The sequence below is a fragment of the Balaenoptera musculus genome, chromosome 13, assembly GCF_009873245.2.
Source record: "Balaenoptera musculus isolate JJ_BM4_2016_0621 chromosome 13, mBalMus1.pri.v3, whole genome shotgun sequence".
Lineage (NCBI taxonomy): Eukaryota > Metazoa > Chordata > Mammalia > Artiodactyla > Balaenopteridae > Balaenoptera > Balaenoptera musculus.
This window is the reverse complement of record NC_045797.1, coordinates 2,262,951-2,279,102: the sequence shown is the minus strand read 5'-3', so window position 1 is coordinate 2,279,102 and position 16,152 is coordinate 2,262,951.

Genomic DNA, 16,152 nt, shown 5'->3' with positions numbered 1-16,152 from the left:
GGGTGAGGGGAAAGAAGAAAGAAAATAGATGGCACACTCAGATTAGGATAATCCGAGGAGGTTTGCTTAAAAAAGTGTGGCCCAGTGCAGGGAACCGAAGTGCAGGAACTCAGGCCAGGAGCAGAGGATCTGCGGCCGTCCTGAGATCCAGAGGGAGACGGGCAGGGAGAGGGCGTCGGAGCCTGGAAGCAGAGGGGGCGCCGTACAGGGGAGGCTCCACGTCCAGCTCTTCACTCCGCTGGCAGGTCCTCACAAAGATCTACAGCCTCTCAGAACTGAATGATTCCAAAGTCTCCCTAACAGGCTTTCCCACTGTGGAGCTAACTGTCCTGAAACCTGGTGGGAGGTCAAGGCTGGGAAGCTCCCACGATGTTCCAGTCTAGCTCACTTGTGGTTCTTGAGCCCTAATGGACCATCCGTGCCTGGGATTATAAAGCCAATGCTTTTATCCCCTTTCCTCCCCCTGGAAACCCATCTCAGCTCCATGGAACTTTGAGAGTTTGCTAGGTCTTCTAATGATGCACTAAAGTCTACTTCTCAGAAACTTCCACTGTTTGCTCTTAGTTGTAGGAGTGCAGAGAAAGCCAATTCTCTCTTTCATACAAGAGCCATTTGTTCCTACATTCTAACACCCAGGTACCCAGTGCCCACCTAGCTGGATGCCTTCCACCTGCCCAACTGCTGGCGAGCCCTGCTTGCCTCCTGCCAACCAGGCCAGCTGATCGCTTGGTACACAGAGAGCCCTCAACAGATATTCATTAATGAGTGAATACATCCTGCGTGTGATTTCTCCTCTGTGATACTCTCCCGTTTCAACTATTTAAGGGAAGTAATGTGTGACTGCAGCTTGAGGCTCCTGCTGGTTTACTAACCGCCAAGGCTTGTTATCCTGAGGTTATTCTAACTCCAGTGAATGTTTTTTTTAAATTTTCAAATCAAATAGTAGAATCTTATAAAGATTAAGGATGTGTTAGTCTTCCAGGGCTGCCATAACCCACTACCACAGACTGAGTGGCTTAAACAACAGAAATTTATTCTTTCACAGTCCTGGAGGCTGGAAGGCCAAGATCAAGGTTCAGCAGGGTTGGTTTCTCCTGAGGCCTCTCTCCTTGGCTTATAGATGGCCACCTTCTCCCTGTGTCCTCATGTGTCCTTTTCCCTCTATGCATGCGTGTCTGTGTCCAAAGCTCCTCTTCTTATAAGGACTCCATTCATTTTGCCTTAGGACCCACCCTAAAGGCCTCATTTTAACTTGATCACCTCTTTAAAGACCTTCTCTCCCAATACAGTCACATCCTGAGGTACTGGGGGTTAGGACTTCAACATGTGAATTTTGGGAGCACACAATTCTGCCCATGACAGAAGGTCACCCAATTCAACCTTCATTCTGGTCCCTTTGCAGAAACGTCTTCCAAAACATCAGTCATACACGTCCCCGCCAGGCACCTGCTGGGGTCCCTGTGAGGATGGACAGCTCACGTTTCACAAGTCAGAATATTCCTTTTTTTTTTTTCTTTTAATGTTTATTGGAGTAGAGTTGATTTACAATGTTGTGTTAGTTTCAGGTGTACAGCAACGTGAGTCTGTTATACATACATATATACCCACTCCTTTTTAGCTTCTTTTCCCATAGAGGTCATTACAGAGTATTGAGCAGCGTTCCCTGTGCTGGGCAGTAGCTCCTTGTTAGTTACCTGTTTTATACATAGTAGTGCGTGTGTGTCAGTTTGAGCGCTCGAGTTTCTGCACACATTGGACCCCGGTGATCATCCTTGAACATTCTCCTCTGCCCTCTTGCTTTAGAAACGGCAAGGGGGAGGGGACCTTTCCTTCTGCCAAGGGGGAGCTGCACTTACAGACAGACTCCGCTTCACCGCTGACCCACAGCAAAGGAGGTACCTCGACTGGGCCCCGGCTGAGAGCGCTCGGGTCAGAACCACTGGCGAGTGACAGCCTCAGAGGTCCTTTTCCCACGCGAATGTGGAGCCAGCTCCCCGGGCCAGGATTTTCCCAGGGCGGCTGCAGCCAGAAAGCCCTCCCTCCCTCTCACACCTCTTCACGGAAGTATCCGTCCCGGAGTCCCACGCAGGAGCTCAGAATCTACATGCTCCTATGCGTCGCCAGCATTTGCATAGTTCCTTAGTGTTGACACGGGATGAAGCCATTCCGTAAATGTGGTTTAGTAACAGACAGGCCTTTGTTCTTCAGAAGGGAGCCTCGCAGCAAGAGAAAGCCGCGCAGGCAGGCCAAGGTCAGGGCGGCTGCCGCGGATCACCCACTGCTCTTGGCAACGTCTCCGGCCCCAGGAGGCCCTCTGACCCCGCAGGGCAGTGTGCAGGCCGGAAATCGCCTGCTTCCTTCTGGCCTTGATCAAACTACATGTCCATATTTCCCACTCACATTAATGTTTAATAGCATGGAGCCAAAACCTTTAAAGGCATGCTTCTGATCACGACTCCAAGTTCAGGCAAATCTTCCACGGGTGCCTTTCACGCTGCGCGATTATACTCCATCTGCCGCCTCCCTCCCCACACCCCCCAGCCCTGTCGGGCTCTGCCTTTGGGAGGCCAGCCCAGGGGCTGCTGGTTGGGTTTGGTCAAGAAGCTGCAGGAAACTGCAGGACGGGAAGAGAGGGGTTGCGTTCCCCCCGCCCGCCCCCGCCCTGCTCAGGGCCACGCCAGGACGCCGGCCTCCTCCTCCAGGAAGCCTCCTCCTTCCCCAGGTCTAGGGTTGATGGGCTGCCGTCCGTGCCACCATCTGGATGCCCTCGTGTCTCTCCTTGAGGCCCCTACCCCTGCCCACAGCCTCTTGACCCGGCTGACTTGGATTCCGTTTCCTGCCAGGACCGTCACGGTACAAACCCTCTGGAGAAGATCCCGAAGGAAAGAGAAAAATCTAGTTCTCATTCCCTCTGACCGTCCCAACTCGTACCCTGAACGTCAGTGAAACTCTTCTACCTGGGGTACCAAAAATCAGAGGACTTCAACCCAGCTGCACATCAGAATTACTCAAAAAAAAAATTTTTTTTTTGAAGCATCAGTATCTGGGCTTCACCCTCAGAGAGTCTGGCTCCTTTGACCTGGGGGGCGGGGGGGTCCACCCAGCCCGATGCAGGCGGGTCAGACCGTAAACATCGGGCTGGGTGGGGCGGCACCGGGCTCAGGCATCACCTGTTTAAAGCTTTCCAGGTGATGTTGACACACGGGCAGGCTGAGAGCCGCCGTCCTGAACACGGCTCTTCCTGCCACTATGCTTAGCAGGTGCTTTCCCTTCTCTATGGAACAGGCCCACCTGCCCCCTTCTCATCACAGAGTCATCATGGAACCACCCTTGGGAGCCCATCTCCTGTGGGCTTTTCCACGAAGCCATTTCTCTCCTCCATCCCAAGCAGGGCTTGGTCATTCGAACACTCATGGCATTTATCCCCCCTTGTGTCACTCCTCTTCTCAGGCCTCATGTGACAGCAGCTGGCAGGTGGCCTGGTCACACGATGACCGTGTGTGTTTGGAAAGGACCTCGCTGATATCTCCCCCAACTTCCTGTTCAGTGAGGGAGCGAGGCTCAGGCAGTACTGGGTCTGGGGTCTCTGGGGTCACGGCTTGGTGTCCTGTTAGCACTTTTCCAAGTTAAAAAGGCTGGAATTGATTCCAGTTCAAATTCTAAGGCTCCTCCCCTTACACCTCCCTAGCCCTGTAACTCCACATCGCTTTAAAATGTTTTGTAGAAAATCAATTCTATAATCACGTTTTAGAACAGAAGTGTTTTGTTTAGATGTTACATCTGAGTATTAATTAATTGTTACAAATCACAATCCATAGTTACAAACAGTGTTCAAAACAATCCAATACTTTCAATAAAAACCCTGATTCACTTGGATTTCAGTCTCTAATGCTACTACATGAAATGCACTTAAAAACAAATAAACTGCCTATTTGCTTCTGGGAGGTGAAGTCGTGTGGCGGTTTCCCAGGCTGGGCTCAGGCTGTGGTCTTAGTTGAACAGTGAATGAGCAGCTCCATCATCCTTTTTCACCTTCCTGTCCTCCCCAAATGCTTCAGTCCCCTTTAGCCTTGCTCTGAAGTCTCGTGTGCCGGCCCCTGGTACTGTAATTACACTTAGCCGATAACTGTGGGTGTGAGTGATGGCCAACTGCTCCTTTAAAATGTTCCCCACTCCTTGCTCCTCTGTACGTCAGTATTACTGCTTCCACGAATTTAGGGTGCCAGTGGTTGGAAGATGCACGATTATCTTCCGTACCACTAAGGACAAGAAATCTGAGACAAATAAACAGGCAAGCTGTCCATTGTAAGATGCCATTGACCTGCCACATGCGCCACAACAAAGAGTAGCCCCCGCTCGCTGCAGCTAGAGAAAGCTGGCACGCAGCAACAAAGACCCAGTGCAGCCAAAAATAAATAAATAAATAAATAAATAAATTTATTTATTTAAAAAATAATAATAATACTGAGGACGTAGGAATGTGTTTTCTGTGACTTGACATGAAGGGCTGTCCCTTGTGAGGACAGAACCAGATGTCTGTTCTCAGCAACGTCAGGCATTCGATGCTGGAGGAGGCCACAGCGCTGAGACCATCACGTGGCAGACAATTTAGATTCCCCTTTCCTAACTGAGGTCATGTTCTCTTTTGATGTTTAAAATAAACTGTTTCGTTTGGTCTCTATGATCCTAATTTCTGGTAGAGGAAACGTTTGGGAACTTGAAAATCAAGTCCTTTTTTTTCCCCTTTTAGAATGAACCAGAGACAGTGCATACCGGGGTGAGAGGCAGAGAGGCCTGGCCTCCAATCTGGGCTCTTCAGTTTCTAGCTGGGTGCCTCAGAACAGGTTGCCACCAGAGCCTCAATCATAATAACAATCTCAGAGGGTTGCTGTGCCCATCAAAAGAGCTGGGTAATTAGGAACAGCCATCACTGTTTTATTTTATGTTTATTTTATTTTATTTTGCTATCAACATTTTAAATGCACCTACTGGGCTTCCCTGGTGGCGCAGTGGTTAAGCATCTGCCTGCCAATGCAGGGGACACGGGTTCGAGCCCTGGTCTGGGAAGATATCACATGCCATGGAGCAACTAAGCCCATGCGCCACAACTACTGAGCCTGCGCTCTAGAGCCCGCGAGCCACAACTACTGAGTCCGTTGTGCCACAACTACTGAAGCCCATGCACCTAGAGCCTGCGCTCCACAACGAAGAGTAGCCCCCGCTTGCCGCAACTAGAGAAAGCCCACGTGCAGCGACAAAGACCCAATGCAGCCAAAAATAAATAAATAAATAAATTTATAATAAATAAATAAATAAATAAATGCACGTACTCTTCAACCCAGTAATTCCATTTGCGTTTATATTATAGGAATTTACATTACAGATACACTGACACAATTGCACCAATGTGTATATGTATACACACCTACTAATATGGAAATATTCATGTACTTGTGTATGTAAAAAAAAAAAAACACCAGAAAGAAAAGTAAAAGGCCAACTATAATGTGCTGAAAAGAACGAATATTCTTAATACATGAGAGGCCCTCAAACTTAATCAAGAAAAGAACACCACATTATAAAAATGGGCAAAGAATATAAGTATTCAATTAATGAAAGAAGAAATTTAAGTAACTGCTAAACATGTGAGTATATGTCAACATTCACCAGAAATAAAACACACAATATAAAATAAAATAAGTATATCCTATGTGTCCATTATAAAATTGGCAAGATTTTTAGAGATAGTAATAGTTATCAGACATCTGAAAATGAATTTCCCATGCCCTGTTGACGGAGGTGTAAGCTGTACACACTTTCTGGAGCATATTTTAACAATATGTATCAAACATCCGAACCTTTGTATCCCCTCTGACAAAAGAGTTCCTCTTCTAGAAATTTATCCTGAGGAAATAAATATATTTGTACTCAGAGATTCACCTATCTTGGAACAGTGTTGATAGTAGGAGGGGGAAAAGACATGATTTAAATTTGCAACAATAAGAAATTGGTTCAATAAATTATAGAGAAATACTATTCAGTCACTTAAAATCATGCGACAGAAAGTATTCATTGACCAGAAATTCTTTCCTTGCCCTTCTCTCCATCCTAACTCTGATTCTTCTCTGAGATCTGGGTTCAACACCCAAACGTCCAGAAAAAAATCCAGAAAATCTGGGAAAGCCTCTCCTCCCCGCAATGTAACACACTTGCTGCATTCCATAAGTCTTCTTTGAAACATGTTTCATAATTCTCATTAAATAATTATTTCATTAATTGGCTTTTGGTCTGCGGGTTCCACTGGAACGTAAGTTCCAGAAGGACAGGCAGAGAAGCTGGGTCCGGTTCATGCCCCTCAGGCAGCCCGGTGCTAGAACCGTGTAGGCAGGAGAAGACAAACTTTAACATGATTCATTCGGGGGAGAAAAAAATATCTTGCTATGTGTGTAGGAAGATAATACTTTGGAATATTAATATTTGGGTTTTTCTTTCTTAAAGTTCTTTATATGCACATTTCTCCAAGTGTCATTTAGAGGTATTCAAATTGCCAAGAGGAAAGTTAGAATTTAAGATGGCTGTAGCAGAAATGGAAAGAGAAACAGCCAATGTGATTTTTTGATCTCTAAAATAGGTTCTGGAAGCTGCCATCAGAAGCAATGGTTTTGAAAAGCCAGAGCTTTTGATTTGCAAGTATTGGCTTTTGTTTGAGAAGAGATTCTTTTTTTTTTTTTTTTTTGGTTTGTTATTTATTTATTTATTTATTTATGGCTGTGTTGGGTCTTCGTTTCTGTGCGAGGGCTTTCCCTAGTTGTGGCAAGCGGGGGCCACTCTTCATCGCGGTGTGCGGGCCTCTCACTATCGCGGCCCCTCTTGTTGCGGAGCACAGGCTCCAGACGCGCAGGCTCAGTAATTGTGGCTTACGGGACCAGCTGCTCCGCGGCATGTGGGATCCTCCAGGACTAGGGCTCGAACCCGTGTCCCCTGCATTGGCAGGCAGATTCTCAACCACTGCGCCACCAGGGAAGCCCCGAGAAAAGATTCTTGAGACTCAAAAGGGAGGGCCCAGGAAGATTAAGGCCTTGAGTTTGCCTCAATAAACTGGATGGAAAGAAGGAGGGCCCAGATAAGGGTCACCCACAGAGGCATGGGGGCTGGGTGAAGCCGGCCTGTGTGGCCACGTGGAGGAAAGGCCAGGCCACACTAGGAGGTGGCCGGAGCTTCTGGTCACCTGCACTGGGGACCCTGTGGGTGATGAGCCCACACACCACCCACCTCAGAACACCTATGTCAAGGGGCCCTGAGAACTGAAATTTCTTTGAGGTCTGCTAGGTGTGACTTTGTCAAGTCTTAGTTTTCTAATATATAAAATGTGGTAAAAATGCCTAACTTCTGGGGCCAATGTGAAGAGTCAATCTGTGATAGTATTTGACAAAATAGATGGTTGATACAATGAATGTTACAATAGCCTGTATCCGTTTGACATTTAGTTTTTATTAGTTTTGTATTTTACATGTAGCTTTCTGATTCAGTGGATTTCCTATGCAATGATGTTTGAGCACAAGCTCCCTGAGGGCTAGAATCTTTTTCCTCTCAACAATCACTAGGTCTTAAGTGCCTTTAAACTGAATAAACCAAGGCAATTGACCTTTAGACGTTTCTCTTGTAGGAAAACACTAAAAGACCTCAAGTATGGTAGTTTCTTGTTATTTTTCTTATTGCACTGACTGGGACTTAGAAAAAGTGTTAGTAAACATTCTTGATTCTTCCTGATTTTAAAGGAATATTTATATCAGAGATTATAAACGGAAACAGAAAATCAGTGGTTTGTTTGTTTTTTCATTAGTGGGAATAAAAATGCAAATGATCTGACTGCAAATTTTACTTTGTCTACTTACTAGCTGTGGGATCTGATTTAGATTTTTAAAACTTTTCTGAGCCTTCATTTACTCAGCTGTAAAATAAGGGTAACACCAATACGGGATGTTGTGAGGAACACAAGAGAAAAACCCGGGAACAGCCCCGGGCACCTACATACTCATAACGGTTCCCCCTCCTGTGGCTTGTCCCACCTCTGCAATTCTCTAAGGGCTTAAGGCCATCCTTGAATGAGCTATGGAGTTGGGTGTCTCCATGTGCTTTCATTTGTGCCTAGATTTGTATAAATTAGAAATAGCACTAGTGAGAGAAGGAGAGCCTCGCCGACAGGGCTGTGCCGAAGGGGAAGTGTGGCTGAAAGATACGGGAGGGGTTCTGAGGTTCCCCCGTCCCTCTGCCCTAAAGCTCCTTCTGCCTTTCAAAGGCGCACAGGGTAAAGCTGGGGGTGGACCCTTCTTCCATTGCTTTTGCAAAATGAATTTGTCAGTAAAAGTCATTTTCTAGAATGTCCAGAGGCTCCCCCAGAGATTCAATTACAGGGAATAGAATCGGCTGGCGGATGTGAGAAAAGTGTAGCCGGGGGAAATAAATGATTTAATCTCCACCGCCTCGCAATGGTTTTCTTCTGTTTCAGTGAACTGCAGGAAATGCTGGGCTCTTATTTGACATCCCTTTGTTATAAGCCTATTGGTTTCATCAGAACCTTACTGTTTCCTCGTGTAAGTTCTTCCTTTCTGCTATTTGCTGGTGGGATGGATTTAAAGGGGGTCTAGGGAGCCTCCAGACACCGCGATGGATTAACCCTCATGTTGGAGAAGTAATTTAGAAGCCAGAGGACCCAGACTTTATTCATTCTCCAAATTTATCTAGTGACAGCCCTGGCCCTGAGCTGAACTCATGGAGTTTTGTTGCTGTTGTTGAATTTCTTTTTGTTATTGTGGTAAAATATGCATAACGTGAAATTTACCATTTTAACCATTTTTGAGGGTACGGTTTAGTGTCAATAAGCACATTCACTTTTTTTTTTTTTTTTTGCCTCACCGCACGGCACGTGGGATCTTAGTTCCCTGACCAGGGATCGAACCTGCGTCCCCTGAATTGGGAGTACGGAGTCTTAACCACTGGACCACCAGGGAAGTCCCAGCACCTTCACGTTGCCGCTGTGCAGCCATCCCCACCTTCCGTCTCCAGAACTTTCTCATTTTCCCAACCTGAAACTCTGTCCATTAAACACTAACTCCCCGCCTCCTCCCCAGCCCCTGGCCCCCACCATCTACTTTCTGTCTCTATGAATTGGACTTCTCTAAGTACCTAGTATAAGGGGAATCATATAGTATTTGTCTTTTTGTGACTGGCTTCTCTCACTGAGCACAGGTTCATCCGTGTTGTAGCGTGTTACAGAATGTCCTTCCTTTTTAAGGCAAATAACATTTTGTTTATCCATTCACCTGTTGTGGGACAGTGGCTTTTGTGAATAATGTTGCTATGAACGTGTCACCTGAGTTTTCAGTAAAGATAGGTAAGACTTTGAATAATATTTTTAAAAAATCTCATTTGAGTGATTAGTGTTTAACCAAATGGGACACGGAGTGACTGAGGTCACAGGACCATGGGGAGGGGCTTAGTCACCTTCCTGAGCCTCTGTTCTTGGTCACTGTAGTTGAATCATCACTGGCCTGGCCCCCATTCTCTCTTGGGAATTATCATAGGAGGGAATTGTCTGGGGGAGACTTCATCTAAGGTCTGCTCACCAAGCTCGCATGTAGCTTTGTGCAACACCAGCAAATACCAGAGTCAACTGGACACACTGTAGAGATGTGGTTACACTTGCCAGCCATGAGCTACTAAGAACTGCGGGCCAGACTTTTAACAGGTGACATTTTGATGCAAAATTCTCCATGTGTCTATGCTGTGATCCCGGGACACATACCAGTCAGTTTGGATAGATTGTCTCTCTCTCTCTCTCAGGACAAAATCAGTACAGAGCTGTAGCTGCCCATGTGGTCAGGTGAAATAGGAACCAAAGCAAAAAGGCAATATTAATATAAATAAGAGGCCAAAATGTCCCAGAAAGAGATGCCTGTTTGTTGGGTAAGGGTTAAGGCTTAGGAGTGAGCATTTTGGAAGACTCTGTTACCCGCAGTCAAGGCTTACGTGGAGACGAAGGTCCGGGGTGGAGAGAGCCTCTGAGCTGATGTCTGCGAGCCCCTGCAGCCTGTGTGTCCTCACAGCCACTCTGCAGGGAGCTTTATTGTTCACGTCCTGCAGGTAAGGATGCTGGACCTCCTGGAGGTTAAGGGATTTCTCCAGGTTCACGCAGCTGGTAATTGGCAGTGCTGGGACTCTGTTTAATCCCAGACCAATTCCTTTCCCATCCTTAACCCAGCTCCACTGGACGTATAGAAATTAGGAAAGGTTCCTAGTCCCTGTTATGTACACCAGTGGTTCTCAAAGTGTGGTCCGTGGACCAGCACAATCACATCAGCATCACTTGGAAATGTCAGAGATGTTGATCCCCAGGCCCACCCTCGAGTTTTGACTCCAGGGCTCTGAGGGTGGGCTGGACAGTCTGTGCTTTAGGAAGCATCCCACCCCCCCGGGATTCCCCTGTCCCTCACGTGTGGGAGCGCTGAGTGATGAGGCCCCGTCGGGGGCGCTATGGAAGGTCGGTCCTTCCACGCCATCCAGGTAAGAGAGGCGGCGGGCCGGGAAACAGCCAGGAATGGGGATGGGTGGTGAAATTCAAATGCAGCCCAGACAGTACTGTGATCCCAAAGAGCGTTAGCTGACTTAACATCACACTGTGAGGTTCACACATGGGACTGTTAACTCTGACCTAAATTTTAATTTAGCCAATTACCCTCCTCCTCCTTCCACAGCCCAGCTGTCACTTCCTGCAGCGACTGACCTCAGGTGTCCGGCATGTATTGAATAGACAGTGCCTCCTGTCTCTGAGGAATGTCGATTTCATCATCAACAAACACCTCCCCCAACCCCCAAGCCCTGCCCGCCACCTTTTCCTGCGCTCACACACAGTGGAATTTTTGGACAAAGATTTTGGTTCTCTCTATGCATGGAGCTTGAGGCGGATTCCTAGCAAAGGAGAGGACAGATGCTCAGGAATTTACCATCCAGTCATCGGATTTGTGCAGTTTCCTGAGGGTCTCTTGGGGACCAGGAACAATGAGATGCAGGTTTCAGATGTTTGAACAAGAGTCAAAGGCAATTTTCAGTCAGTCAGTTGTCAACAGAAGTGAAATAGATGAATACGGGGACTTGACATTGCAAAGCCCTAAAGATCTGACGGTGGTCCTTACAGGATGGCACAGAGATGGAACAACCTCCCACGTGAAGTGACCCACTGTGACATCCTGATATCCCCCCGTCCCGAGGAAGGACTCAGTGAGTGAGTGGCAGGGGCGGGACGTGAACTGGCGAGATGGTTGGCAGAGAGTGTCAGGGTGGAAATTTGTAGGAGGGTGTTTTCTGGCTTCCCTCCCTTGGGCGGGGGGCTTCCTGGGGTGAGAGGAGAGGAAGCTGGCAGACAGTGACAGCCCTGTTGCAAATCCAGCTTCCAGGAATGCTTTGTTTCATTCCACATCACATGTTTGCCAATGTCATTGTAGCCTCGTAACCACACAGGAAAGGTGAAAATAGCCGTGCTGGAGTCACAGTGAATTAGGGTGTCTGAACCTGATCAACAAGACTGACTCAGCAGGAGCTGCCTGTGCATTTAGGATGCAGGAGCCCTTGATAGGGATGTTCACACCCTGCACGGACCAGTTAAACCTGCAGAGCCGGGGAGGCTGGGGTGGGGGCTTGGGGGGGTTAGAGCCTGGTGGCTGTCAGAACCTCCCTCTCCTGTTAACTGACCAGACCTGGGGGGGGCGTGGCTTCCCGCTCCTGAGGCTTGTATCTCCCCGAAAGGCTGCTTTGTAAATACAGGTCAAGTGCCTGCAGCCCTGGCTGGTGCTTTAAAACTGTCAGCCTCAGCTATTGTTATATAAGTATGCAGCCTGATTATTTGAGAACCAGGGTAAGTGTTAAGGCATCTCAGATATCCGCAGAATCTTTAGGAGCCATCTCAGTGTGTGGATTTATTAGATCAATAACACTTCGAATGTTGTAACATCCCAGCAAAAAGAAGGGAAATTAACATCTACTGAGCGCACAGCCCTGCAGGCACGTGTGTGTCCCAAACTTTCACAGTCCTTACACACACACTGAACCTTACGACACAGTTTTATTGTCCTTGGTTATAAATAAAGAAACAGAGTTGTTGAGAGGTATGTCTGGGTTCACAGAGGCAAGAATTTGAGCCGGGATGCCTGCCCTCCCTGCCTCACGCTGGACGTCTTGAAGTTCTGTCCATTTCCTTCTCACGCTCACCTTGCCCCAGACCCTGCCCTGCCAGCCACCTGAACTCAGAGCTGCTCGTTTCACCACGTGCCCAGAACCCAGTGCGGCCGTGCCCTCTGGAGCTTGGCTGGGAACCTAGTTTCCTGTCTTGGACGGAGTTCTTGCCTGGCAGAAAAGGCATGGCTGTCATTTTGGATTAATTTGTGAACTGGCTCATTTCAAAAGTCGTAAGAAATTAAATCACAAGCATGTAAGTAAAGGTAGGAAGACAATCACAGCTGGACTTTTATGACAAAGCATCACTAGAAGTTGCGTGTAAACGGAAAAGCCGACATCCATGTGATACTTTTAGAGTCAATGTTCCCACAGTTCATTTTGAAAAAAAAATAATGGACTTTCAAAATTTTTGAGTTTTTCCAACAGTATAACTACAGAATTCTCAAAAATGCAGAGAAAATGATCAGAAACTCCTATCATTTGGGGATATTTGTCTTCTTAGGACTTAAGTACTTCAATCAACAAACATGTCATGAGAAGAGGGAGGAGGGACTCTGCATTAGGGGCAGTGTGATTAAAGGTACAAGGTGTGGGGACTTCCCTGGCGGCGCAGTGGTTACGAATCCGCCTGCCAACGCAGGGGACACGGGTTCGAGCCCTGGTCCGGGAAGATCCCACATGCCGCGGAGCAGCTAAGCCCGTGCGCCACAACTACTGAGCCTGTGCTCTAGAGCCCGCGAGCCACAACTACTGGGCCCACGCGACGCAACTACTGAAGCCCGCGCGCCTAGAGCCCGTGCTCCACAACAAGAGAAGCCACCGCAATGAGAAGCCCGCTCACCACAACGAAGAGTAGCCCCCGCTCGCCGCAGCTAGAGAAAGCCCGCACACGGCAACAAAGACCCAATGCAGCCAAAAATAAAAATAAATAAATCTTTAAAAAAAGAAGAAAATAAACTTTAAAAAAAAGGTATAAGGTGTGAGGCTGTGTAGAGGGGACACAGGGAGATGGGTGTGGATGAGCTGCAGAGGATCTGATGGCAGAAACTGGGCCGGGAAGTTAGCTCGGGGCTCATGGCCAAGGGGCACCGTCCACTCTGCCAGCCCATTTAATGCATCAGGGCCACAGACCCAGTGCCCAAGGCCTGCAGACTTTACAGGGCCTTTGGGGGCTGAGAGAAAATGATTAGCCCTACACTAGGGGTAGACTCTGCAGTGGAAGTGGGTGACATAACACCCTGCTAACCAGGCAATGGGAACTCCACCCAAGCCCTCAGCAGGTAAATGTCCGAATTACTGTACCTGAAACGCAGTCCGATGTATCTTCATGCTGCAGACCCCTCCATCCCCGGCTACTCAACACCAGCACCTGGAGGCCTGGCAGCCCTCACAAACCCCCGTATCCACCGCGCTAGGCGGCAATGACATCCCCCTGGTTCCTGCAGCCAAAAGGCTTGGAATCATCCCTGGTTTTCTCTTCCACTCGCATGTCTCACCAGGAAATTCTGTAGCTCTAGCTCCAAAAGATATTTGGAATCTGATCAACTCTCACCCTCTCATCTTTCCCCCATGCCTGGGAGTGTCCCTGTCGCCCCCTCATTCCATCCTCAGCCCAGGGGAGGAACTCCTCTTCCACAACCATCAGAGCTGCCCCTCCCTGCCCAGCCCTGCAGTGCGGGGCCATCTCCCTCGGGTCGGAGCTACACTCTTCACGGGCTCCATCTCTCACTACGCTCCCCTCACCCCCTGCCGCTGAGAGCCTCCCACCTCTCACTACGCTCCCCTCACCCCCTGCCGCTGAGAGCCTCCCACCTCGGAGCTCTGGCTGAACCTGCTGCCTCTGCCTGACGTGCCGCTGCCCTGCATACCCACCGGCTAACTCCCCTCCCTTCCCGCGTATCCCTTCTGACCGGTTCCTATGCTGAGTGCTCTGTTTAATTCTGCATCCCCCTCCCACCTCACAACCACCCCGCACTCAGCGCTCCAGTCTCTCCCCAGCACTCACCACCTTCTAACACACGGAGTAGTTTACTGACCTGCGTTTACCGTGTGTCTCCCCGGCCAGAACGCAAGCTCTGGGCGATCAGAGCCCTGCGCTGCGTTGACAGGAGCATCCTTACTTCTGCCATTCTTCCTGGCCAGAGACTAGTCCTCAACAAATACTTGTTGAATAAACAGTGGATGAATTAATTTGGCAGAAGTGCGGAAGATTTATTGGAGAAGGACAAGGCGTATGCAGGTAGAATTATCCATCTGAAATTCAGGATTCTGCTGAAAAGACGGATCTGGCCTGAAGATACAGAGTCTGACGATGTAGGCCTAGAAAGTGAAACAGCAAAATTAATGGATATAAGTTCTGAATCTTCCTTTTCCCGTTTAAGAAAAACATATCAATCTTCCTGTCATTGGCTGCAGCTTTCGTAAGTGGTATATTAAAGGATTGTACTATTCCAGTGGGTGGTTACACAATAGCCATCTCATATTATTTGGGCATCTTGATTCTAATTTTTGGCTGTTACTAATGACTGCTATGAATATCTTTATGTTTATAGCCTTTGCTGTATTTTGAATCATTTCATTAGAATAGATTGTCAAAGGCTAACAAAAAACCAATTTTATGGTTCTCCATAAGGGTTGCACCAATTTCACCATCTCAACATTGTTGGAATGTACACAATTCACCCTGTTATTGGCGACACTGCCGATTAATATATGGAAATGTTGGCTTGTTTTCAATATGTATTTCGTTTTCTGGATGATTTTTATTTGCATCCTTTCCTCGATTATTTACTTGAAGCGCACTTTTTGTTTTATCAATTTGTATTAATCATTTGCCAATCTGAGAGGTTAAAAGTGCTATTTTAATTGGCTTTTTCGTATTAGGAGTAAAGTGGACATTCTTTCTCGTGTTCAGGAGCTATCATATTTCCTCTCCCATGAACTTCTTCTATCTTTTGTCTTTGGCCTCCAGTTTTAATATTTAGTTAGTCATTCAATTTTTCATTCAGTAATTATTTAGGAAGCTATATGGTGGCCAAGGTTGTTGAGGGCTCAGAGCAGATGAGGATAGGAGGCTCTGCTCCACAGGGCCACCCAGGGACCCAGGCTCCTTCCATGTGTTCACCCTCTAGGCTGTTGTCCTCTCCACATGGCCACTCTGTTTGCCACCAGCAAGGCTGAGTTCTGGTCTGCGGGCAGGAGAGAGAATAAAGAGCCTGCAGTTCTCTTTGTAAAGGCAGTGCCTGGAAGGTGCATGATTCACCCACCTGCCAGGGAGACGGGAGCACAGCTGGGCATCAACCGAACTGTTCTGCTACAGCTCAGAGGTTTTATTGAAGAGGCAGGGGAGAATGGACCTAGAGGAAAATTACAGCCTTTGCTACAAGATCTAAGTAGATTTTCCCCAGAACTGCCAAACACTTGTCCAGACACCATTTGTTAAATAAGACACACCTTTCCCTTTGTTCACGGTGATCCTCTCCTGACATAATGCTTGTTCCAATAAAAGTGTTGTTTCCTTGGCTACTGCCCTCATCCCACTGCTGTGATTATTTAATATGCAGAAACATGTCACTATTAAGCACCTAAAATAAATTATTAGGTTTTCAGGGAGAGAGCATTTACTTCTTTTGACAGATGCATTGACAAAATGAACATTATTTTAATCTCCATCGCTGACAATACAGTCAAAAGACATTTGAAGATTCCAAATCTGTCTTGCCAAGAAAAGAATAACATTAATAAAGTAAACGTAGGAGCACATTTAGGGTCGGTACTAGATACCCTACTCAAGTCTTGATGGAAAACTTCATATATTGGAATCTAAGCAAACACAGACCTGATGACACGATACAAACAAGCTGGATGAACCCTCAAAACCTGAAGAACACAGGTATCACTTCTTCTGCACTGAAAATGGCG